The sequence below is a fragment of the Chrysemys picta genome, chromosome 10 (assembly GCF_011386835.1).
Source record: "Chrysemys picta bellii isolate R12L10 chromosome 10, ASM1138683v2, whole genome shotgun sequence".
Classification (NCBI taxonomy): domain Eukaryota; kingdom Metazoa; phylum Chordata; order Testudines; family Emydidae; genus Chrysemys; species Chrysemys picta.
In genome coordinates, this window is record NC_088800.1 from 4,317,278 (window position 1) to 4,342,940 (window position 25,663).

Sequence of the window (25,663 nt, forward strand, 5' to 3'; positions counted from 1 at the left end):
ATGGTCGTTCTCATAATAAGTGTTTTTCATCTTCAGAACGCTGCGCAAACATTAACTAATCAATCCGCACAGCCCTCCTGTGAGGTAGCTGCAGATATCTAAAGTTTTGCTTATAAATGCAATAATACACTCACAATCTGGGAAACAAGCTTTGGGGAGTCGGAGGCAGTCCAGAGAGCAAGACAGTCTGATCTGTGTGGGAGTTTGGTGCCAAATCATCTGATGAATGATATAGCGACTGGCAGAAGAAGTTGATAAATACAGATCCTTCTCAAAGCCTAGCAGTGAAGGGGCTGTGGCAAACAGGAATGATCTCTGAGTAGCGGAGCGCCTGGGCCAAGGAGGGATCCTGAAACATCAGTAGCAGCTTCTACAAAGAATCCCATGTAGAATGAGTGTGGAGTTCTGCATGTTCTAGTTTATGAATGAAGACAAAGAGAGCTATATTTGCATGTGGTCCATTCAGCCTTCATGACCCAAATTAGGCATTCTGCCTTTTGCAAGAGAGTGGAGGGCCAGACTTGGAGCTCAAAGATGGCGATCAATAACCCAGCCACTGATCAAGGGGACAAACTCTGAAAGGAAGCCAAAAACAAACAGACAATAAGTGGGCCTAATCTGCGACTACATTAGGAAACCTGGACTGAGAGCTCTATAGCCCAAATCAAGAAGACAGGATGGCGCACGGCCTCCAGGGCACTAGGTGAAAGGGTATGTTGGGCATTCTCACTCATTGTACTACTGTAGGAACCAATGACATGAGTGAAGGAAGAGTCTGTATGATAAATGGACCTGAATGGAGAGCTCAGAACAGAAGCATGGAGAGGTCTCCTCAGTGAAGCTTCCAGTGCAAAGCATGAGTGTAGTAAAGCAAAGAATGGTATAGGAGACCAGCCAATGGATACACCCATGCTGTAGAATAGAGGGTTTGGGATTTATAGTATGTTGCCTTTGGCAATGAAAGTTCACTATTTAGATTAGATGGAATCGATTTAAACAGATTGGGGCATTCTGGTCTATCTTGCCACCCAGGCAAGGTGGACTATGTGATAGAGGGTCACGTTACACCAAAAATCACAACAATATTCAGGTTACTCCCAGTCCCCAAGGATAGTCACTTACACCAGGTCAATTATACTCAGAGCTCAAACCAAAGACAACAGTTGTAGCCAACCCTGTAATCAGCTAACTAAAGAAAAGAAATGAAAGTTGTTTACAAGGTTAAAAACAGGAAACACACAGAAATGAGTTACAGTCTTAGATTTAAAAAGATAATATAAGCTTCTATAATAAGCAACTCTATGTGTCATTTAGAGCTGACCCAGGCCAGGCAACATGAGGATCTCTTTATTATGTTTAGGAATCTTTGCCCCTCAGAGTCCAGACAACAAAAAGATCCTAGTTTCTCCTTGTCATGGATTTTAACCCACCCCACCACCCCAGAATTCAAGATGATGGGATGAGATCATGTGCAGATCGCCCCTTCCTGGAGGGAGTGAGGAATGCAATCAACAAAGGTCTCTGTCCTTTGATGCTACACAATGCCTCGTTTGCCTTCAATGAGCCATCTTGTGTGAAGGACGAGCACTTTATCTGAATTAATGCTTCTTTTCCTGTTTGGTGACATACACAATTACAGAGGTTTACAATGCAAACACCGAATATAACTTTATACCATGGTTACAGAAGTTATAGGTGAGATCAGTATATGCAGCATCCTACACTATTCATAAGATCTAGACACCAAACACATTCTTACAACTCTAATATTTATCTTACCTGTGGGTTAGTGTTGTTAAGCCAGACTGGTTTCCAGCTAGGCACTTGTCAGTGTTCGGTGAGGCCCTGGCATGAGCTGGCACCTGGTCTGCCCGCATCACAGGAACAAACAGCTGAGCTGCTAACCGCAGTCTCTCATTAAAAACCAGCTGTCCTACCAGAGGAGAGAAGGTTAGTAAAGGTCATACCTATATTTGTGAACAGGGCACTTGAGTGATCTGGGGAATGTAAGACTATTGAGCTTTGCTTCTGTACCCAGCAAGCTCATTGAAAAGACCACTCAAAACAGAATTATAAAATACCAAGATAACCATAATATGAGATATGATCTAACCGAGATCATGGCTTCTGTGAAAAAAAAAATCGTGCCTCACTAATCTACTCAAATTCTTTGAACAGGTCATCAAAATAGTGGGTAAAAACTGGTTGATTTGGATTGTCAAAAAGCCTTTGACAAAGTCCCTCATGAGAAGCTACTTAGGAAACTAAGTAGTCATGGGGTGAGAGAAAGTACTGTCACAGATCAGAAACTGGCTAAGAGACAGAAAACAGAAAGTAGGAATAAGCAATACATTTTTCCATGGCAAAAACTTAACAGCAAAGTGCCACAAGGCTCCATTCCAAAAACTGTGTTGATTAATATATTTTTAATTACTGTATCTACAAAAGGAGTCAGTTATTTTAGAGAGGATGCAAATAAGAATGGATAAGATAAAGATACACTAAATAATGAAGGTAGATTTTCACTCCCTTATAATGCAAAAACAAAGGGACATTAAATGAAATTGAAAGGTGGCAAACTTAAAACTGATAAGAGGAAACTTTTTCACACAGAACACAATTAACCTGTGGAACTCATTGCCATGTGATGTAATTGAGGCCAAGAGCTTAACAGACTTGAAGAAAGGATTGGACATTTCTATGGATAATAAAAATATCCAGAATTATAATAGTAAGGATTAAAAGTAGCCAAGAGTTTGCTTCAGGCATCAGCCAGCCACTAACTAATAGAGGTCAGGAAGAAACCTTCCTTGTAGGCAAGCTATGCCACAGCTGCCTTCTGCATATATTCTTGCGCCTCCAAAGCAGGTACTGGACACTGTCAGAGACAGGATAACTGACTAGATGGACCGCTGGTCTGGTGCGCTCTGGCAATCCCTTCTTTGAGAAGTGCTAACGTGGGCACAGGCTTTATTGTGGTCCAGGCCTGTCTTATAAATAACAAGTAGCTCTTGTTAGCTGAGAAGGTGGTTTCATTGCTTAGAACGCATCTCTTCTTTCCCCACTCATTTGCTCTTTTTTTCCCCTTCCAGACCCAGTTAAACTAGAGACCTGTCAAAGGACTTTTCTTTACAAGTCTGTGGGTAATTTTTTTTTAAAGTAACTCCCACCACCACCACCACCACCACCCTCTGTTGCTGAAAAAGAATTCCCAGAGGAGACCATGTTGCTTTGCAAGAGGAGAGACTAAGAGTTTGAATTTAACTACATCTTAATAAGTACTTGTGGCACCTTAGAGACTAAGATGCCACAAGGACTCCTGTTCTTTTTGCGGATACAGACTAACACGGCTGCTACTCTGAAACCTGTCTTAATAAGTGTGAGTCTTCTACTGTAAAGCTTAATCTGACTTTTTCCTATAGGTGAACCACTGAGATCCCTGGAAATTTCCAGCCGGGCACTTCTCTAATGAAAAACTCAGGCTTGATCTCTGAGGTCAAATATTCTGAATGCAGTTTCTAATTTGGACCACTGTTCTGGAAAACTTGATTAGCGCTGTGAAAATGAGTTTTTATTAGGGAGGACTGAGTTAGTGCCAAGGTTTATTTTTCAAGGGAGTAGAGCTAGTCCCAGCAACAGTTCCAGGATTGTGCTATTCTGAATGCCCTGGCTATGGCAAATATGCAACCAAAGTCTGGCTTGGCTCGTAATGTTTGCTTTGGAGGAGTTGCCATGGGATTACAAACAAAGTGCTTGCTAACTTGGTGCAGGTATCATTCCGCCTGGATTTTCTTTAATATTTTGTGCACAGTTTTACACATTCATGTATTACAGTTCCCGAGCTCTGTTCCAAAAAAAGTCTCAGTACTAAGACACACAGAGACAACCACTAACCAGCTCAAATAGGAGCCTGTTGGATCTGCTCGCAGACACAGAGAACTCACCCATGGGCGCCAGGTTTGTATAATTTTTGGTGGTGCCCAGAATGGATCCAAGTAGAGCTGTCCTGTTCATAGGACAGACCAGGGCAACTGCCCCGGGCCCCACGTTTTGGGGGGGCCCTGCGCTTCAGGGGGACGCAGGGTCCAGGCCAACCTGAAGGGTTAGCGGGGCCATGACGCCAGCAGCAGTGAGCGACCCGGTTCAAGCCCACCACTATTCCACCCCTTCCCCCACCCCACCACTTTCTGGCTTCCACCCACTCCCCTGAGCAACACCAGGAGCTGGTGGGGTAGGGTGGGCTGGGCTGGGCTGGGGCCGGGTCATTCACTGCTGCTAGGGCTAGGCCCCCCTGGACCCCACATTGCCCTGAAGCGTGGGGCCCCCCCAAAGCATGGTAAGCGCAAACATTGGTGGAGTGGGGCCCACGTTCCTAAATATTGGTGGAGCACAGGCACTATGGGCCCATATAACTCACCAGCTATGTACACATCCACTCTTAAAAGTCAAAATAAAACATGAAACTCACTCCTAAATAGATGCTTTTCATGGAACTAGTGGTCAGCTCTCTCAGGGGAGTCTAGGAGTTTATGCTGTTTAGTGACCCTCCCAAGAGGGTGTGATGGGGTGTCCACCCCCACACAAGGCAGAGCTAGTTAAATTAGGTCAATTAACCTTATAGGCTGCACCTGGAGGAGAACCAGGGCTCAATAAAGCCTGCTGGAAGATGACATTCAGCTGGGAAGGAGCATGTTAGGTCTGTATAAAGGGGTGAAGCTGAGAGCAGAAGGGAGCCACAGGGGAAGGAGTATGTGGTTATTTCCTGGGCTGGGGGGTGGGCAAGTAGAGAGTTGGCCAAGAAGTGAGAGAGGGGCTGTTAGTCTACAGTTATTCCCTGGGAGAAGGGAGTATGGGGTGCAGAAGATAGGGAAGGAGTCTAGGGAAATAGCATGGGGTCTGGAAGCAAGCAGATCATAGCCGCTGCGCATAAGGCCCTTGGGCTGAAACCCAGAGTAATGGGCAGGCCTAGGTTCCCCTACCAGCCGCTAGAAAAGTGGCCCAGGACCTGGCCTTGGAATGACATGTGGGCAGCTGATCCCATGGGATTTTAACACCCCAAAGGTGGAGGACTGTACAGGGCCCTGGCCGGAGGGCTGAGTCCCAGGGAGCAAGGGGGGATGTGGTGTGAGTGACTGTCAGAGGGGGTGTCAGAGTGGAATGGTGCTAATCCCAAGATGTGGCCACAAGGAGGCACCCCACTGGTGAGCAAACCCCCTGACAGGGGCTTTATGTCTATATAGCAAGTAGTCAGCGATGAAAATAAACCAGGAAGGCTTGGGGGAAGAACCTATTGAAATGTGCTATGCTTGTCAGTAACTGGAGTGCTCAGCAAAGGGGATGGATTGACGGTCCTAGGGACTGAAGGCTTCCATTTATCCCAGAGCATAGGCAGGGGTGGTGCAAGCTTTCCCACGCTCCCCTATCACTGTACCTCAGCCCTATCCTAGAGAGACCACCCCTAGGGTCATGATCTGCTGACACATCCCGCTGGGGGCCAGCTAGTGCCAAATTTGGGCAGGTGTCCATGGGGAACAAAAACCCACTTTCCCCATCTACCGCCTCAGCCTAACGAGACACCCACCAGAGCGGAGTTACCAGGGATAGACCCGTGGGAAACTGTCAAAGCCTCAGAATGTGCAAGGTGCTGGCTACAGAAGCGCTCTTCTTGGTGCCACCAAGTGAACAAACAACGTTAACCATACTCAGATCAGAGAGACAGCCACCCCTGGAAGAAAGTCACAGCCGAGAGCTGGACTGCAAGTAACAACGCGCCAATTAACCTCTTCCAGCAATCTCCTATCATCACCCCCTGAGATCTGGGCAAGCGCCTGTTTGAAGCGGCAGCCCCTAGAAGATGCGATGACTGGGAGCAGGTCCTATTCAAAAAATAAATGGACTCCACAGGTTTCTCTGGGGCAGGGGAGCACCGAGTCTGGAGTCTGCTTGTATTTTAGCAGGGATAGACCAAAGCAGGGGGCGTTAGATCCAGGTTAGGGTCCAAGGCTGATTCAGGGTTTGGATTGAAAACTGGCAGTGCGGGGCCTTCTCCAGGCTCCCCACTCTGACAAGCTGCTTGGGTGATAGCTCCCAGCTGGAAGGAACCACCTCCTGCCTGCAAGCTGTGATCCCTCCAGGCCTCTCCCATCCCAGCAGCACCCTCCTGCAGCAAAGTCACATTATTCCCCACCTGCTCCTCTGCCCTGTCATGCAGTCGATTACTGCCTGTCCCTGATTCCCCTCTCATCCTGCCACTCTCACGCCTACCTAATCCCTTTTCAGCCTCCCTCTCAAAACCTGTTGACCCTGCTCTCCCTCCCCCACACCGAGCCAGGTCTGTCTGAAAATATCAGGGAACCAGACGTTGCCATTTTATTGGTTTCATGCACACAGCAGATCCGAGGAGGGGAGTGACAATCCGCCCATCGTTCAGTCCATACACAGCTGCAGGCTCACTTGATTGGGGAGAAATAGGTTTACCGACAATGAGCAAACCCTGTTAGATGAAGGACTGCTTCATAGGGTGTAAACAGAAATACGTTCCACATGGCCCTCAGCCTTTCGAGACTGCCTGAGCACAAGCCTGCCCGGGTTTTGACAAGCAGAAAAGCGATGCTGATGTGTTCCTCCATTGGTTTCGGAAGGAAAGCCATCTAGTGGCTGATCTGAAAGATAAAATACAGCCTTCCATGATGGGCACAGCTGCAGTGCCTTTTTTTAAAGGCCACAAATTTATTTTCCACGGCCATAAATTTGCTGAGGGGAGGCTGAACTTGTAAATGAATTTGTTCACTTAGCTTTTCTTTATGCCCAGTGTTACTACGAGCACTGGGACTGTCAGGCTTCTCTTCATAGCTGTATTGTAAAGCCCTGAGGCATGGTTATTTCACATCCTAGCTCAGGGGTTCGCAAGCTGGGGGCCGCAAGGTTATTACATGGGGGGGGGGGGGGGCACGAGCGGTCAGCCTCCACCCCAAACCCTGCTTTGCCTCCAGCATTTATAATGGTGTTAAATATATAAACAAGTGTTTTTAAATGTATAAGGGGGTCGCACTCAGAGGCTTGCTATGTGAAAGGGGGCAGCAGTACAGTAGGTTGAGAACCACTGTCCTATCTGGCTATGGCTTTTTTCCCCAATATTGGTCATTAATACGTGTCCATCCATTTGCAATACAGGATCAAGGTGGCTGTTCAGGGGGGAGGGTGGCCTAGCAGTTAGAGCAAGTCAACCCCTTGCCATAGCTTTTAAAAACAAAAGCTATTTTTAAAGAGTGATTTGCTTGAGTACAGCAATGTAACCGCTTCCACACGCTGTGCAGTTACAGGCACTGACGTAGCCAGTTGCACAATCAAGTCCTCAGATGCTGTGAGCCTAGCCCCACACAAACTTGCACCAATTTTACTAAACCGATGCAAACAGCTGTATGGGCGCTCTTGTTTCAGTTTAAGTGCAGGTTTAGCTGAAACCTATTCCACATCAGTTTAAGCTAAACAGAAGCAAGGGCGGCCATGCAGCCTTCTGCACAGATTTACCTCAACTGGTTTAAAGTGACAACTTAATTAAGCCAGTGTAACTCTGCATATAGAAAGGTTTCAGAGTAGCAGCCGTGTTAGTCTGTATCCGCAAAAAGAAGAACAGGAGGTGCCACAAGTCCTCCTGTTCTTCTTTCTGCATATAGATTAGCCCTACATATACTAATTCTTCTACGACCCCCAGCTGGGTGCAATCATAGGAAGGGCCAAATACTGAGGGACTAGTCACTGGCATTTCTGCCTGAGTAAGGACCCCCAAACTTGACACAATGTGATCAATTAACAAAAGATGCTTGTACGTCAGTCAGAGCTGGAAGCTATGGTCAAATTGCCAATTGCGGTTCTCTACACCCCTTGGATTTATTCCTTTACGCGTCAGGTTTGTTTGAACCCACTGAAGCAAAGGTGAATCTCAAAATAAAGCTAGCCAGTCTAGAGGTTTTTGGATGACAGTAGTTTTACCCAAGAGTGTGGGACCGGAAGATCCCGTCTGGGACCAGCTGTTACAAGTTTCATTAGGAAACCAAACCAAAGCCACACAACTCCAGCTGGTCAGAGACAGCAAGTAGTTATGCTGCACAGAAAGTTCCGCAAAACTACTCTGCTGATCTCATTTCTAGGTTGAAACCCAAAGCTGGCTAAGTTGCATAAAATATTTTCATTTGCAAAAGTTGGCACAGCTAGTTGGAAACTTTTAAGGGAGGGGAGAAGTGTAGTGGTCGCCATTTTGGTTCCAGGATATTAGAGAGACAAGGTGGGTGAGGTAATCTTTTATTAGACCAACTTCTGTTGGGGAGAGAGAAATTTGAGCCAAGAAGAGCTCTGTGAGGCTCGAAAACTTGTCTCTTTCATCAACAGAAGTTAGTCCAATAAAAGATATTACCTCACCCTGTGTGTGGGGCGGTTCTGTACACAACAGACTGGGCCCACAATTCAAGACATGCAAATCCAAATAGACATAGTTCCAGCTAAACTGGCTTCCAACATCTACTTCGGCTGTAAGCTCCTTGGGGCCAGGTCCATCCTTTTGTTCTGTTTGTACAACACCTAGTACAATGGGACCCTGGTGACATCTGGGGTTTCCAGCTGCTACCGTCATACAAATAAATAATAAACCCACCACCACAATGTGACTGCCATACTTAGGAACATGGTCTCTTTCCTTCTGGTCTTCTGTGAACAGGGTCAAAGCGTTCTACAGTTTGGCCTGCATGTGAAAATACAAGATTGCTCTTGCTGCACAGAATATGGGACAGGGCATAGGACTGCTGGATAAGATAGGGAATCCCTGCGCAACATCCCTGTTCTACTGCAAACTGAACAAACGGTCACACAACCCACAGCACTTCCTTTTCATGAGCTGGCTTCCTTTGTTTCTAGTATTAGTCTTGGTTTACACAGAGTGCGAGAGATTCAGTGGAGGGAACATGGCTCGGTTTGTAAAGCACCGTATGAAAAGAACAATGATCAATCACCTGCAGCGGTCAGTGCCACTCAAGGAAACTGGGGCCCTTTGTCCTGTAGACTGGGGAGAGTGAAGCTGGATTATTCTCTGATGGAAAATGCAGCCCTTCAGTCCCAGTAGCCTAGTTCATGGTCAGGCTGAGGCCTTTAGCCTCCAGGGGACTGTTGCCGAGGCCTTTAGCCTCCAGGGGACTGTTGCCGAGATCACATGCCCCTGCCTGGACACTTGTAGTTCAAGAGTCAGAGCACTGTTGGAATCTATTTTAAAACAAAACCCCCAAATATCTAGTCTAGCATTTACTGTATTTGTGACTGTCCAGGCTCCATGTCCTAACCCATCCTTGTTACAGCTCTAGGCCCTTTGCAAACAAATGAGGAGAAAGTCTTCTTTCTGGCTACCACCACTGTGTAATTATGGCTGAGTGAATTTTGCTCTTTCCACTGCCACCAAAATCCCATTCTAAGGGTCACATTTTCAAGAGTTCCTGTGTGACTTAGAAACCCAATATCCACTTTCAAGGTGACTTAGGTGCCTAATTTCCATTGACTTTCACTGAGGCTCTTATGTGCCTAAATCCTGTTTTCAAAATGGATGTAGGAGCCTAAGTGACTTTGGGACTCTTGAGCTAGTGTAAAGTGATTGCCAAGTGCTGACTCAGTGATCTGTATCCAAATGGGACAGATTTATTCAATGACTCAACAAAAGCAAAAACAAAAACTTAAAAAAAAAAATTAATTAAGTAAATAAATAAATAAAAAGGTTTTCTTGGGATACTTGTGTCTTTAATCTCTTGGACTTTCCAAAGAATGTTTCTTGACACAGCAGGTGGGATCTGAAGAATTCCTATAACAGAAAAGGAGGCTGTTAAAAATGAATAAAATATCACTTTAACTTAACCTCCCTAACATGCACCTAATACTCAAAGTCACTAGAGCACTATTTATTTGCTACATTTGTATAACAATGGTAGATGCTCTTTGGTTTCTTTAGCAAACTTGTCAGGCTTCTTCAGTTACTGAGATTTTATTGGAGAAAGTTTAAATTAATTGATTAACAAGCCAAAAAACGCTTGAGATCCCTCTCTCGCTAGTGCAAGACCCAAAACTGAGCTACATATGTCAGGGCAACCTCCCCCAGCCCATGGAGCAACTGGTCTACCAGCCCTGGAAGCTAGCTGGAGCCCCCTTGAGGCCAAAAGGCAGAGCCAAGAACTCTAAACTGCTTACTGGGAAGGTAAATACTGATGTGAGCCAAGCCTCTGAGGCCATGTCCACACTACAGCACCGCTACGGTGTTGCTGCTGTGCCACCGTGTAGATGCTTCCAACATTGATGGAAAGGGTTTTTCCTGTCAACATAGTTAATCCACCTCTCAAAGGAGATGGGTAAGTGGATGGAAGACTCCCTCCACCAACCTAACTCCATCACAGTGTGGGTTAGGATTGACCTACTAGGTTGCATAGGGCATGAAATTTTCACAGCCCTGACTGATAGAGCTAGATCGAGCTAATTTACATGTACCAGACCTGAGTCCAAAGTTACCTACCAATAATCCTTAGTGAGGTCAGCTGTGGGTAGTAATTGCCACCCCACCCCAACACATCCAGTATCTCGTCCATTCTAAACATCGGGGTATACAACTAACACGGAGAGAGTACTGAGCTTTCTGTAATCCACACGGACTCTAACTGACCCATCCTCCTCAGGTACCAGTACTACAGGGAATGCTCATGGGCCATTGGGCTGTTGGACCACCCTTAATTTCAGCATCTCAGCAATTTCTTACTCTGGGCTGTTTTCCTGGGAACCCTGATGGGTGCTTTAGGTCCCATCTCCACCTGGTGGACTGCAACTGAGGTGCATCCAGCCCTACTGGAAAATACATATATGGCAGCCTCTGCTTACTGCATGGGGATTGTGATCAGCATCCAGGGAGGGTCGGCTGGGCCATTTCTGCTATCAGATCTATCCGAGGATCCTCTCCATCCTCCTCCCAGTGCCCACACCAGCCGGGGTCATTCACAGGATATGCTCAGTACCTGTAGAGCGATTAGACAGCTGCACCACCTAGTTCACCTCATCAAGCGGTCTGATGATGTTAAAGGACTTGTCCCAGGCATTTGGGAGTTTATTCCTCTGCACTGGAATGAGCACCAGCACTTGGTCCCCCGTACCATATGTCAGGGTGATCAGACCACTTTGTTTCTCCTGAACTCTAGCTAGATTCTCTCAGGCAAACCCAGGAGTTTCCCAGAAGACCAACACTCTCCCCCATGGATTCTCCTTTGGGAGAGGCCATCTCTTCCTGCGTTAGGTCCAGGGGAGCCCTGTACGCTCCACCCCTGGAGCAGTTCAAAAGGGGAGACCTTGTGGATTCCGGAGCAATCTTCCAATTGGCAAACAGCAGGTCTGGTAAACATTTATCGCACTCACTGGGGTGTTGGTCCCCAAAAGCTTTGAACATTGTCTCTCTACCACCACCCCCACTAATGGGCTGGTTGAGTGATTTTAATGGAACCCTTAAAACAGTCAGAAGTGTTGAACCCCCACATTTCTCTTATAGTCCCTCATGCAGAGCAGACAGCGTTTGAGCCCTCATCAATCAAAACCTCACGGGGAAACCCCACCCGTCTGACTACGGCTAGCAAGGTGCTGGCCACCTTGTATGCCTCTATAAAAGAGAGAGCTACTGCTTCTGGGCATCGTGTGTTGTAGTCTACCACCACCAGAAGATACTTTTCCCTGTCTGGGAAACTTTGCTAAAGGACCCCACAATGTTCACAGTGACCCTCTGAAAGGCTTCCTCGGTAATGGGAAGGGGGATTGGGGCAGCCCTTTCCCACCCTCTGACTGGGATCACAGGATTTTCACAAAATCCTGGAGTAAGCGCTGTGTTCCATGGGCCCTGAGAAGGGTAGAGCAGGGGTCATGTTTAGTAGCCTAAGACAGTACGTTTGTGGTACGCACCACTTGTCTCCATATGCCCAATGGCTCAATGTTCCCAGAGAAATCTCTCCAAGCCCCCTCTTATCAGGGGGCTGCCAGGGGGCCCACTGCAGCCCCAGGTTTCTCCAGAGAGGGGTCAGCCAGTTGCTCAAGTCTGAAGTCCAAAAAAGGAGCTGGGAGGGGGGTCTCTGCTGAGCCTGGTCACTGGGGCCCACTCCCCCTGCAGATATCAGCAGAGATCTCTACGCAGCCCAAGGGAGCAAGCCACCTCGAGTGTGTTGACAGACTCGGGTGCACGCTAGCACCCTAAAAAGAGCTGTGCAGGCATCACGTTGAAGTTCTGGCTGAGGTTGGAGCTTGGGCTCTGAACAAAGAATGGGGAGTTAATATAGCCATTAGCCAGTGCTTTTATTGCCACAAGGCAACACACTGCCCAGTGCTAGAAGGTCAGGTCTGAGAGGGTGGAAAGGGGGAGGACATGCAGGTCACTGCCACAAACACCAGAACCAGCCCTGATGGTCCAATCAATAACCCTGACCATGTCAGATCCCACAGGGGAATCAGTTAAACACTGTTCCCCAACAGAGGTGAATGGGGAAAAGGATGGAGGGACACTGAGGCCCAAGTAATACTGTGTGCCCAAGTTAAGTGGACCCCTCAAGGATCATCCCTGACCGACTGACCCATTCAGAGAATAATGGGGCCCCCTTTCTAAGTCCCACTGCCATGGGGTGACAATCTGGGGTCTGTGGGTTTGGGGAGTGCACCCCAATGACTTCCCCCGGTCTTGCTGTGACATGACCTAGTATCCTGCACTCAGGAAACTTACTCGGAACAAAAAATACAAAACAGCTTCAGCGCTTGGCTCTGACCCTAAGTTGCAAGCAGCCAGGATGCACAGCAGCTGGGAGCCGCTGCCTGACAGCGAGAGCGCACAGCCTGGGGCCACGTGGAGTCCAGCTGATTCCGGATCCATCTAGACAGGCCACAGGCACCGAGCCTCCCAGCCTGGAGCTTTCAGACCTCACCCCAGCACACACAGCTGGTGCGCTATTTTTAGAAACAAAAACAAAACCTGATTTTTTTCCATTCAAAGTTTCCTTTCGTTGTATTTAAAAAAATATCAATGTTTTTAAATGGACTAAACCAAAATAAAATGTTTCTATTTTATCAAAAACAAAATGTTTCGTTTCTCTCTTTTTGAAAAGAGGACCTTTAGTTCTCCAAACAAATTCCAAAAAAAGTGTTGGTTTGACCTGAAATTGATTCTCCTCCCACCCACTCCCATTTTTCAGACTAACCAGTGAACCCCTCCACCCCCAAAAAAATCCATTAATATCACAGCTCTAGTTCCAGGGATGTTGTCTGATCACCAGCAGCTGAGGATAGTTCATGTGACCGCAAATGAGCGGGGAGGTGAAGCCATGAGACATTTGCTATTAAGCTGTGAAAGAAAGAAAGTTTGGGAACTCCTGACCTCTGAGCATTAAACTGATAAGTTCCCAAGTCAAAAGCTCTTTCAAAACACACCATAGAAAGTTGAAAAGAAATCTAGGAACCCTCCAAAAGCAGTGTCCAGGAGGGAATATTGGTGATGCTTCTCTGGCTACCCAAGACTGAGTAACCTTGTTCCCCCCGCCTCCAGTGTGAGGCAGTTTTGCTCATGATAACTGGTTGTAGGTCCCCAACACCAGCAGCCTTTCAGGTACTCAAGCAGTCTCCTCCAGGCTATGCCAGCCTTTTCTTTGCCTTGCTGATTCAGAAGAGGTGCAACCCCAGTCCCCTTGAAACAGTCCTCTATAATAACCTGCCCCTGACACTGGCTACTCACAGAAATCCCAGATCCCCTGCCCCAGAGGAGCAGTGCACCCTAGTTTCACCTTAAATCGCCACCCATGTAACATACAGAATTTGTAATAAAACAAGGGAAGGGTTATTTAAAATAGAGCAGAAATTCACCTAAAAATAAGAGTGGTGGAAACAAAGTTACACTACAAAAGAAAAAAACAAAATGTGCATTAGGACCTACACTTTCCTATCTGATCAAGTAGGTTTCCCCACAAAAAAATTCAGTCTGTTGCAAAGTTGGCTGGATTCACAGGAAACAGAATCTAAACTTCCATGAAACCACCACAAGACGTTTCCTCAGCCAATGGATCTAGAGTGCATCTCCCCACTCTGTGCTATACTGAAACGGTGTTTTTCCTTATTCATAGGAAAGGTGACTCCCTGTCTATTGTAATGTTTCAAGGAGGTTTGACTGTTTGCAGTTGTCTCTGCTGATTTTCCATTGCTAGGTCTTGGGATGTAGCAAAGCTGGACAATTGAGTCGTGCATTACATCAGCAGCTAATTAGGGAGGGGTAACAACTCCTTCCTGCTGGAATGGGCCATCACAGATGTTATCCCCTGGTTACTAACTTTTACTCCAAGACCATAAAACATACCTTCAATATAATTTCATTATTCCTTAAATATCACCCATACACACACACACACACACACACACACCGCAATGCTGCTCACCTTAGAGGGCTAGCCAGCCTGTGCCATGTTCTGGGGAAGGATGGCCTTTCTCCCCCAAGAGGGCACAGTGAGACTGATGAGAGCAGAGAACACAGCCTTAGCACAAGGACACCCAAGTTACCTGGCAATTTGCCAGGAACCTGAGGGTTACATGATCTAACAGATCAGGTCGCCGCTGGCTTTATCCTTAATCTGGAGCGGCTGCCTACAGACCCCTCTAGCATGCAGAGCTAGAGGGAGATCAGTCCAGCTCCGCAAAGGCATTTAGGCCCCTGACTTCCATTGAGAGCAATGAAAGTCTGGAGCCTAAATAGTTTTGGGGATCTGGGCCATAGTCCCTTTTCTTCTCTTCATTTCATTCATTCCAAATAGACAACACTGGGTGAAGTGGTGTGCTGCCCCCTCCATGGGCCACCCGCACCCTGTGTGACACAAGAGGACCCACTGGGTGCCCCCACATTCAGCCCAGATTAGGCCACCCCGACCGTAACCAAACTATTTCCTCCCTTTCACCAGCCACTGAAGTGCTGTGGTTGAGCCCCCAGCATTACACTCCCAAAGGTCCTAGGGTGTGGAACTCCCCGCCACTGGAAATCAGGACAGGGCCCAGCTGTGCAGATACACAATGGCCTGGAATCACCGGAGCGATCAGAGGGTGCAGAAGAGAGCCACAAAAATGATTCAAGGGCAGGAGGAAATGCCTTAGAGTGAAAGACTTAAGAGATCTCAATCCATTTAGCACATCCAAAAGAAAACAGAGAGGTGACTTGATTGCAGTGTGTCCATTGACCTTCATGGGGAGACATGGTACTAAAGGGCTCTTCAGTCTAGCAGAGAAAGGCACCACCACCACCTACGCAAAGGTAAAGCCAGACCAAGTCAAATGAGAAATTAGGGCAGAAATTGTTCACAGCAAGGGTGATTATTGGAGCCAGCTACCAGCAGTGCAAGTAAGCCGGTCTGGTCAGGTATGCCGTACCATTCAGATATTTATTGCCGGTGCACCGTACAGAAAGACCTTTTCAAGAATGCATTGTAAAGTCCTGCACAGATACAAGTTTATGCCCAGGGCTGTGGATATCCACATATAGAAATTGGTATCCAGTGAACCGCAGGGCTCTCCCAGGAACCGCAGCGGCAAAAGGAGCAGAACATGGGGCTGCCGCTCCCAGGAGCCAATGCCCCGCACCAGCAGCTCCTCCAGCACGGCTGTACAGACCCCAGACAGGAGATGCAGAGGGGCTGTACAGCTGTGCCAGAGGAGTGGATGCTGGCCCTGGGAGCGGCAGCCCCACGTTCTGCTCCTTTCACCGCTCCGGTTCCCGGGAGAGCCCTGCAGTGCAGCAGATACCAATTTTTATCTGTGGATATCCTCATCCACGGGTATACAGTTGTATCCGGGCAGGGCTCTCACAGAACTTGTGTGTGATGGGGTGGAGTCAGAGGGTTGGTACCATACGGGTAAGAGTTAAAATCCACTTGCTCCACTGCCAGCTGCCCAGGGAGGTGGTGGAGTCTCCAGCTCTTGGATGCCTTCATGGAAGAGATGCTTTAGCCAAGCACAAGTTTCAGGAATTTAGACTAGATGATCTAATAGTCCCTTCTGGCATTAACACGATGCCTCCACTCAGCCCACCTGGCACAGCAGCTAGAACAAGAGACGAGGAGGTGTTTAAATCCTAATCTCATCAGAACTCAGTGTGATCCTCACGTGTATTAGTGCTGAAATGCTGTGGGTACAGGCAACTTAGAAAGACTGAGGGGTGGGTCCTGGTTTTTTAAAGGGCATACACCTGGCCTCTGATCTTGCTGGTACCTTGGTGCCTGTGAATAATTGCAGGCATAATTCAAAGTATTTAAATATCCATCAACCTGACTGCACCCACAACAAGCAGTTCAGATGAGGGTGTCTATTTGATGTTGTCATCCACTCTACTTCTACTGCTGACAAAGCCCTTCATCTAAAAAAGTAACAGAGGGTCCTCTGGCACCTTTGAGACTAACAGAAGTATTGGGAGCATAAGCTTTCGTGGGTAAGAACCTCACTTCTTCAGATGCAAGACTTTTTAATCTAAAAAGTCATTTTACAGTTAAGTCCAAAGCAGTCACCGCCCTGTCACTGGAAACAATCACATATGCCTGGCTGTTGGTTTGTGGGAAACATACTATAGAGAAATGGCACTCGGGAAGAAGTCTGGGCGAGACCAGAGGTGTGATGTTCAGCTCCCTGAAACGGTCCACCATTGGCCCCAAAGAACAACTCCATCACTAAAGCTAACAGGCCTTCTGCTTTCCAGAATCTAGACTTCACCACCAAGTCCAATTCAGACACTCCAGGCTGTTTCTGTTTTAATTATTTCAAAATCCTAACTGGCTGTTTATTTTCCAGGACTGTTATCTGCATTCAACTATTTTAAGACTCAAAAACATTGAAACCTTTCCTTCATTCTGCTGCTAAAGTTTAATTCACTCTAATTATTTCATATTACATAGACTATAATAGTTTCATAATTTCTAGTATATTAAGCACTTAATATGTTGTGTCATTTGAAGTCGCATATTAAATTCAGCAAAGTACATTTTAATGAGAGTTAAGTGGTGTGAAAGTATTAATACCACATAATAGTTCATTTTTGAGCTCATATTTGTTAAATCTTACCACTATATACAACTACAGTTTAAACAGGTGACAGTGTTTATTCTCCTGTCATTTCACTCTCATGGGTACCTGTTGTGGCGAACGTAGAACAGTGGTGCGAAAGAGGTGCGTGAAGGATTCATTGCGGATGGCTGAAAGGTGGAGTTGCTTGAGAAAGCTTAGTTCCAACCAAGACAGTTGCGGTGTTTTAGCCTTTTCATTTCTTTCACTCGTGGCCTACTGAGACCAAAAAGCTTCAGGCAACAAGATCTTAATAAAATAACATGAGTAGTTAGAACTCTTCATCCACTGATCTCAACACACTGTGCAAAGGTGGTGAAGGAGACCCATCCACGTTTGGTTTTGCAGAGGAGATAAGTGAGGCTTGGAGAGGTCGGCTGACTTGCCTTAGGCCTGTGGTAGGAACAGACCCCGTTAAATCAGTTAGACCTCAGCTTACATATGACCTCAAGTGGCAGCTGCCTCCCTATAGCATTAGAGCTCACATCTCCCCAGGATCAGAGTAGGCTGGTATCTGGGTGGAAGACCCCATCCAAGGACACTTCCGTGCTACAGGAAGTGGTGTTGGTGACTCAGTGACAGATTTTCCCAGCACAACGCTGCTGAGCAAGCATGGTGCTAAGGGGCAGTGTGCCAATGCAGGTGCTCTCTGCCACCAGATACATAAAAAGCCAGGGCTTTCGGCATTCAGCATCCCAGAGCACTTTTCACACCGGAGTACGGGTGATGGCCCCAGTCTTCTGGCCAAGTTCCAATTCAGTTAATTACATTCTGCCTAGTGGAGGGCCAGTCCAGAGGACGATAGCCAATGGCTTCCAGGCAAAGCAAGCCCCAGAAGGTCTGAGACACTGGCTGACCAGCAAGCTGATCTATCCAGAGGCTATGGGGGGGAAGGGGGGGGAGGAGAAAGAGAGGAGATGAAACTCCAGTTGCTCCATCTCTGCCCTCAGGATGAGAGTTCACCTGACTGAGCGCCCTGTCCCCGCGCCCTGCCTTTCCCAGCACCAGATTCAGCCCAATTGCTCACCGCTCCACTGGAGAGGCAAAGCTCACAGGAATTTCTACAGGCCCAAGGCTGGAGTGACGACCCTGCACAGTCCCCAGTGCAAAGCGTCCCCGTGCATAGGGACTGATGGGTTGGAGCACAGAAGCTGCCAACTGATGTGCCAAGACTACTTCTGCGCCTGCTTTCCCTGCCCTCACAGTTTGGGACTTCAGTGCCCTGCCTGGTTTGAGCCAGGCCGCTAGCCTGCTGCAAACCCAGACCCAGGTCTGAACCACGTCCCCTAACAGCTGTAGGCTTAACTGAAAGCAACTTACAGAAGTGTTCCTGTCTTTAACACTCAGATGGTCAACTCCCAATGGGGTCCAAACCCCAAATAAATCCATTTTACCATAAATCCATAAATTGTTCCCCCTTTATAACACTGATAGAGACGTATGCACAGCTGTTTCCACCTTCCCCCCTCCCGTATTAATACATACTCTGGGTTAAAGTGATTGTATTAAATACAGAAAGTAGGATTTACGTGGTTCCAAGTAATAGACAGAACAAAGTGAATTACCAAGTAAAATAAAATAAAACCTGCAAGTCTATGCCTAATACAGTAAGAAAACTGAATACAGATAAAAACCTCACCCTCAGAGGAATTCCAGTAAGCTTCCTTTTACAGACTAGTCTCCTTCTAGTCTGGGTCCAGCAATCACTCACACCCCTCTCTTTAGCCAGCTGAAGACAAAATGGAGGGGTCTCCCACAGGCTTAAATAGACTGTCTTGTGGGTGGAGACCCCCTCCTCTCTCCTATGCAAAGTTCAGCTCCAAGTTTTGGAGTCACATGGGCAAGTCTCATGTCCATGCATGACTCAGAACTTACAGGTAGCAGCCATGGTTCACATGCTGCCTTGAACATCCTCAAGTAGACATCTTATGGGGATTGGAGCCTTTCAAGATCCGTTGCCCGTTAAGTGCATCTTGATTGGGCACTTAACTTACAAATTCCTTTCTAAAGAAGCTGCCCAAAGGCCTTACTAAGGCTATTTAAAATCAGATCAGTACACAGCCAATATTCATAACTTTTAATACAATAATGACACATGCATACAAATAGGATGAATAGATTCGGTAGATCATAACCTTTACAGAGATATGTTACATGGCATGTGTCATATATTCATTCATAAGCCTATTTCCATGAAGCCTTATGGGGTGCACCATCACAGGGACACACCTTGACGATACAGTGCCCAGTCCCCCTCCCCACACCGTTCCTGCTCACAGGCAGAGAAATGCTGGCAGGGAAGTGAGGGAGGGAGTCCCTGGGAGTCACAGGCTGCAACACCTCCCTTCAGCACTTAGGCCCTGGAGAGAGGCTCCTTCCAGCATGTGGGGGTCAGAGAAACTTCACACAGACCCACAGCTTCTAGAAGGCCAGGGAATTGGGGAGGGCCACTGTCACAGAGGGGGCTGCATGTCAAGTGGGGCCACCTCCATTGGTCTAGTGTGGAGTTAGTACATCCCATCACACACTCAGCAGGACTCCGTGTTGGATCAAGCAATTGCGGTTAGGGGGATCAGGGCTCCTGGCAGGGCCCAACAAACAGTCTGTCTATGCCTCTGAAGCCTCCTGGCTGGAGCAAACAATCGCAGCTGGGCTTTGAGCCTCTGGGCAGGGCAAAGCCAACAAATAGTCTGCAATACCTGGGCAGGGCAGAGCAGGTAAACAGACATGGCCCCTGAGCCTCCTGGCTAGGGCATGCTCTAGGGCACACTCTAGGCAGGACAGGACAAACAGTCAGTCTATGGCTGTAGCCCCCCCAATAGCCACATCTAGTGGTAAGTTCCAGGGGGGGCAGGGAGGGGAACCCTAGCCCACCCTACTCCACCAGGTTCCAACCCAGGGTCCTATGACGCCAGGAAATTCCCAGTTGAGTGTTCAAGCATCAGCTTCTAATACATTCCCTGGGTCTCTTCCTACCACACATCTCATCTCAGGCATCTCCTCAGCTGGCCAGAGCTCAGCATCCCACTAGTGACTCCATAATCACCTGGTCATCCCCAGGATAGTCCATGTCCACTGGTGCCTCCACAACACGTCCTTCCTCCCCCTCCACCAGCCCAGACTGAGCTGGGCGGCTTCCTTTTATCTGTCCCTTCCACCTGGAGCATGTGCAGCTGGGGTGAGGGGGCGTGGTCTCCTGGGCCCACAGTGATTGGTCAGGCCCCATTGGCCCAGTACGGGGTTAATATACCCTATAACAGGCACCAATAACTACCTGCAGTTTCATCTCACACTCACAGCAGCATTAATGGGGTCACTGCCCAAAGAGCCTGGATTACGGGCAAGACAGGAGCTGCCACCACTGTGTGCCAGCCAGGAATGAGCCAACCTCACTGCATTTCACCATCCTGGTGACTTCACTGGTGCAAGAGATCTGGCCACCAATTCCTGCCGCTGCACTGCCCGCTCCCCCACCCAAAACACAGCTGTTTACGCTGCTGGGTTCTCCCCCGACCCCCCATGGAAGCAGAAACAGCCTCCTCTGTGGGGAAATGTAGGTTCACCAACAGCTTCTGAGCAAATGGCTTAGATAATGGCAGTGTCAGAAGGCCTAACAAAACTATCTGTAGCAAACCAGCAGCATCAGGTCTGGTAAGTACGTGGATGGGAAACCAGTCAGAGAGGCGCTGGCGAGGGGGTAGTTAGCTGGAAGTGGTGGCATTTCCCTGCAGGTCACTAAAGCACAATATTACCAACCCCAGCATTCAGAAATAATGACCCAGCCCCTGCCCCCCCCCAAACATCAGTACTTTAAAATAAGAAGTTTGGGGTTCTTTTTCTTTCCCTTCTGGTTTTTGCGCTTTTCAGCCTCACTCCAGTTACATTTGCAAGTTTCTCTCCACAACCACAAGGGCTAGAAACTTTCTGTTTGTTTGTTTTAATGAAAGCTGAGATTCTTATCCAGTCACTGGACTCCTGGAACTGGAGCTATAAGTAAAACATCAATATTGCGTTTTTAGTGTGAGTATCACAAGAGCTGGCAACGCTGCTGATGGAGAACACCTGGAAAAGGAGAAGTGTTGGTGCACTAAAGAAAGCATTTAATTTTTTTTAAATTATATTTTGCCGGATATTACAACATCTTACAAACGCGAAATCCATTTTGAAGGATTCCAAAGGGCTTTGCAAATCAGGAGGTATTTTAAAAGCCACTGAAATGCTGCCACCTCTCAGGTGCTTGTTAAGAGCAAGCACCCGGTAACATTGCAAACCATTTAAATCAGGGAGACGAAGCATGCATGCCAGATGGTATTAAGCTAAAATTTCAAGGGCAATCTAAGGGGGCAGGACATCATTTCCAAGCTGAAATTGCATCAGGAGTCTTGAGCTAACACCTCTACTCCTGTGAAAACCGGCATGGGATAATCAGAAGTGATCAAGATCTCTGGTTTGCAGCACATATGAAAGATGATGCCGCTAACAGCGCATTGTTCCCAATGCCAGGCTGAGGAAATGGTTCAAGGCTAACTAAGAAGAAAGAGTGCCACCTGCCGTGCACACAAAGAAATCTACGTATTTGGGGCTGATGCTCCAGCGTCTTTTACTTGGTGTGCTCATCTCCAGCTCTGCACAGTGTATATCAAATACTACCTAGTCACTATTTCAAGCCCCTCAGAAGAGCAGTGATATAAAAGCTGTTGGTGCATTTTATTCCCAGAGCAATGTCTATCTGTCCCCCTTCTTACCAGGGCAGAGAATCCCTTCAAACACTTAGGGCCTGGTTCTCTGTTGCCCTCACCTTGAGCCTGGCGTCACCTACCCTGTGACAAATGAGCGTAAAAGGCGTCCAGGTAAGATCAAGTGTTTGCACAGAGATAAATGAATACACAGGGTACAAGACAATGGAGAATCTGGTCGCGACACTGCAGTTTACCTGGATGAAGCAGTTCCCCTTGGTATACTGCGCCTTCTTTTGCTGACCCAAGAAATTTTGAAACAGCAACTGCATCTCCTTCCACTTACATACTCTCCCATATAGAACAGAGACATTGGCTTTTACCTGGCTATTCCGGAGCCAATGAGAAAGCACAGCCTAGAGGTCACAACTATGTATTTCCTTGGACGGGCACTTAATTTAGGATTGCATCCCTGCAGCATTATTGCGGTGCTTCCAGTTCATGTGTACCTCTACTTGAAGGTGAAGTAAAGGGAAATAGGCCTATGGAGGCTGGAATAGAAGTCCACTTGGCCATCTGCTGCTCAACCTCATGGCAACTCAGCGGCAACTCCAAAGCTGCCAAACATTAACTGCCAGTTGTGTCTGCCAAGGAGCAAGGTGCCATGATGGGGGGGGGGGGCGCGGTGATCACCTGGGGCCTATGAAAAGAGAGACAATGAGCTGGAGGAATATAGGTTGGCAGAAATGACGCCTATGAGCCAGACAATTGCTTTTAAAACTGTCATTTAATTGTAGGGCTATGGGAATATTGATGGCCCCAAAAGTCAAAACTAAGACATGTTTATAGCATAACACATCACTCTTTATCATATAAAATAACCCATTACATAGAAAGAAGAGAGTGGTCAGTATATAAAAATGCTACGTATATGATTTTAAATGGATGGTATCACATGTCATTTGGGTTGAAATGTGCCTCTGTTATGTGCTCTGATGTCGTCACACCAGTAGTGGGACGTACCTGAAAACTCTGGGGTTGGAATTAAAGTGTTTTTGGCTTATAGTGCAATTTAATTTGAAATGCAAATCATCATTGAAGGCAAATCTGGCACTTTGTTCAGTTCAAACAAAACTCTGCTCTTTGGAAATGTTGTAGGGCTGGTAACGGCTCATTAAAAACCCCTTCTCCAGAAGAAACATTCTGGCACCTGCATTTTGAGATGCCAAAGTTATTTTCTTCCACAGTACAAAGAAGATGGCAATAGTTGTAAGGTACAGTGTTGAAATGATTCTGAGCTTCTTTTGCACTCAAGCCTTTCTCACAAAGAAGAGGTCAGGATAAGTGCTCTTGTATATAATAAAAATGGACTACAGAACTCCTATGCAACTGGTTTTCCCAGCAACTTTGAATGCCTTGAAATTTTGCGTCTAGGGTGATAGGCCTTTACCTGCAGTTCCTATTTAAATTCGCAAGGTGGCAGCCTTAGGATAAGAAATATATTTATTAGCGCCAGTAGGCTCCGGTTGTTGTTGTTAATAACACCATATTTCCCCTATTAATGTTTCATTTAATTTAATTAGCATCTGAGAAACTAATTACAATAGACACCAGCTCCCCACAATCAGCCATAAATTGTATAATTATCAATAATTGTGCACAGCCCAATAATTCTGCTATTAATGTTATTTTTTTAAAAATAATGGCATTTCCTAAGACAGTGTTAGCTCCAGAAGTCATGTGATCGCTCTTCCATGGCCAGGCCTCTCCGATGGGCCTGTGGTTCTGATCACACGCCTCATGTTACCGGCAGGTGCACGATACTTGCTGAAAGTAAACGTGCACATGCAAGAAATACCAAATCTGGGGTCAGGGGCTTTCCACCGCTCTGCACTTCAACAGCTCCACGGTTTTGCTGAATGGATGAAACCTCAGTTGCCCCCCATGGAGCCGTGAGTCTGTGTGGCAGACGCCCAGGTCAGCGCCTACCCCCTGGGGGGGCAGAGGCTAGGGTGACCAGATGTCCCGATTTTATAGGGACAGCCACGATTTTTGGGTCTTTTTCTTATATAGACTCCTATTACCCCCCCACCCAGTCCCAATTTTTCACATTTGCTGTCTGGTCACCCTAGCAGAGGCACTTTGAAGTGTTTTGTTTGGGTCGCGCTGCTTATTTCACTCGGCCCAACAGCAGCGATCGGTTGCTGCTTGCCAGGGCCGGCTCCAGGGTTTTGGCCGCCCCAAGCAGCCAAAAAAAAAAAAAAAAAAAAAAGCTGCGAACGATCGCGATCTGCGGGGGCAATTCGGCGGGAGGTCCTACGCTCCGAGCAACAATGAGGGACTGTCCACCAAATTACCGCCGAATAGCTGGACGTGCCGCCCCTCTCCGGAGTGGCTGCCCCAAGCACCTGCTTGCCAAGCTGGTGCCTGGAGCCGGCCCTGGTGCTTGCTTAGCGTTAGGGGACTCAGTGTGGTGAAATCCCACGCCCAGGATTTTTGGAGGGGGGAGGTTAACGGAAGCTTATGTCTAGGCTGCCTGAGCAAGGTGAGCTAGGCAGACCTGGGGAGCGGATGTTTTAGACGAGAAACATGGGGGAAACGGAGAGCTCTCATTTGGAACAAGAACTAGCCCAAACCAATGCTGCGTATGGCTCCCAGGGTAGCAGCCTGGACCTCTTCGTGGAGCAATTTCAGAGCGAATTCAGCATTTATTTACCGATTCGATACATCGTATATACCAGGGGTAGGCAACCTATGGCACGTGAGCTGATTTTCAATGGCATTCACACTGCCCGGATCCTGGCCACCGGTCCGGGGGGCTCTGCATTTTAATTTAATTTTAAATGAAGCTTCTTAAACATTTTAAAAACCTTATTTACTTTCCATACAACAATAGTTTAGTTCTATATTATAGACTTATAGAAAGGGACCGTCTAAAAACGTTCAAATGTATGACTGGCAAAACCTTCCATCAGAGTGAATCAATGAAGGCTCGGCAGGTTGCCGACCCCTGGTCTATACCAACCAGTTAGTAAATAACCTACAGCCCCGTTGTTCAGGGCAGGGGAGGGGGACCTGCACCCAGTAAGATCCCACCAGCTGATGAAAGGATGCTGGGGTGTCTCCCTCCTTCCCTGGGAGCCCGGCCACGGGCAGCGGTATGTGGGGCCTCGACAAAAGCTCACCAGCTTGGCCTACAAGATCAGCTAATCCGCGGACCCCCTGCCTGTGATGTTAGCCCTTATTTAATGGGATGCCGCTGACTCACGGGCAGGGCAGTGACTGCCCGATGGGCTCAGCCGGGAGAGCCTCCCCACGCTTCCTGGGGCGGGCCAGCCAGGCAACCCCCCTCCTTCGCGGGGTCCGCCGTTCCCCCTGCTTCGGCAGCTGTTTCTGGCTAGGTGCATCCCGGGCTGGACGCAGGTGTTCAGGGCGAAGGGGTGCGCCGGCCCCTCAGCGCTCAGTACCGGACTCCCCTGGGTGACCCCAGCCTAGGAAGGCGCCTTAGGGAGCTCCCAGGGCGGCCCCACAGCGGAGGAAACTTTGCAAAGAAAAGCTCCCCCGCCCCATGCCCCTTGCAGCAGAGCGCTCGGGCCAGGCGAAGCCCGCTACACCCCAGCAGGCCCATGCAGAGTGAAACCGGTTCTGTCTCTTCTCTGGGTCTCACTCCGATTCGGGGAGGGGGGGCTGGGAAGGGGCGAGCAGGTGGCAAAGCACCGGGCGTTGTTTGGGCCTTTGCACCAAGGGAGGGAAATGCCCCAACTCCGGGCTGGGATCTGGGGAAGGAGCGGGCCAAGGAGCCAGTCAGCTCCCAGGGCAGGGGCCGGGGGGCTCTAGGAAGCCCGCTGTCTTCTCTCCTAGGC

At 47.9% G+C, this 25,663-nt stretch overlaps 1 long non-coding RNA gene across 1 annotated transcript; it reads right to left on the reverse strand.

The window, feature by feature from the left end:
* Positions 1 to 9,658: 9,658 nt before the first annotated feature.
* LOC135973834 (uncharacterized) lies at positions 9,659 to 20,275 on the reverse strand. Its single transcript, XR_010590873.1, has 3 exons — positions 20,171 to 20,275; positions 17,194 to 17,517; positions 9,659 to 9,838 (listed from the first exon to the last, which is right to left on the reverse strand). It is a non-coding gene; the product is annotated as an uncharacterized LOC135973834 (long non-coding RNA).
* Between the last annotated feature and the right edge of the window lie 5,388 nt (positions 20,276 to 25,663).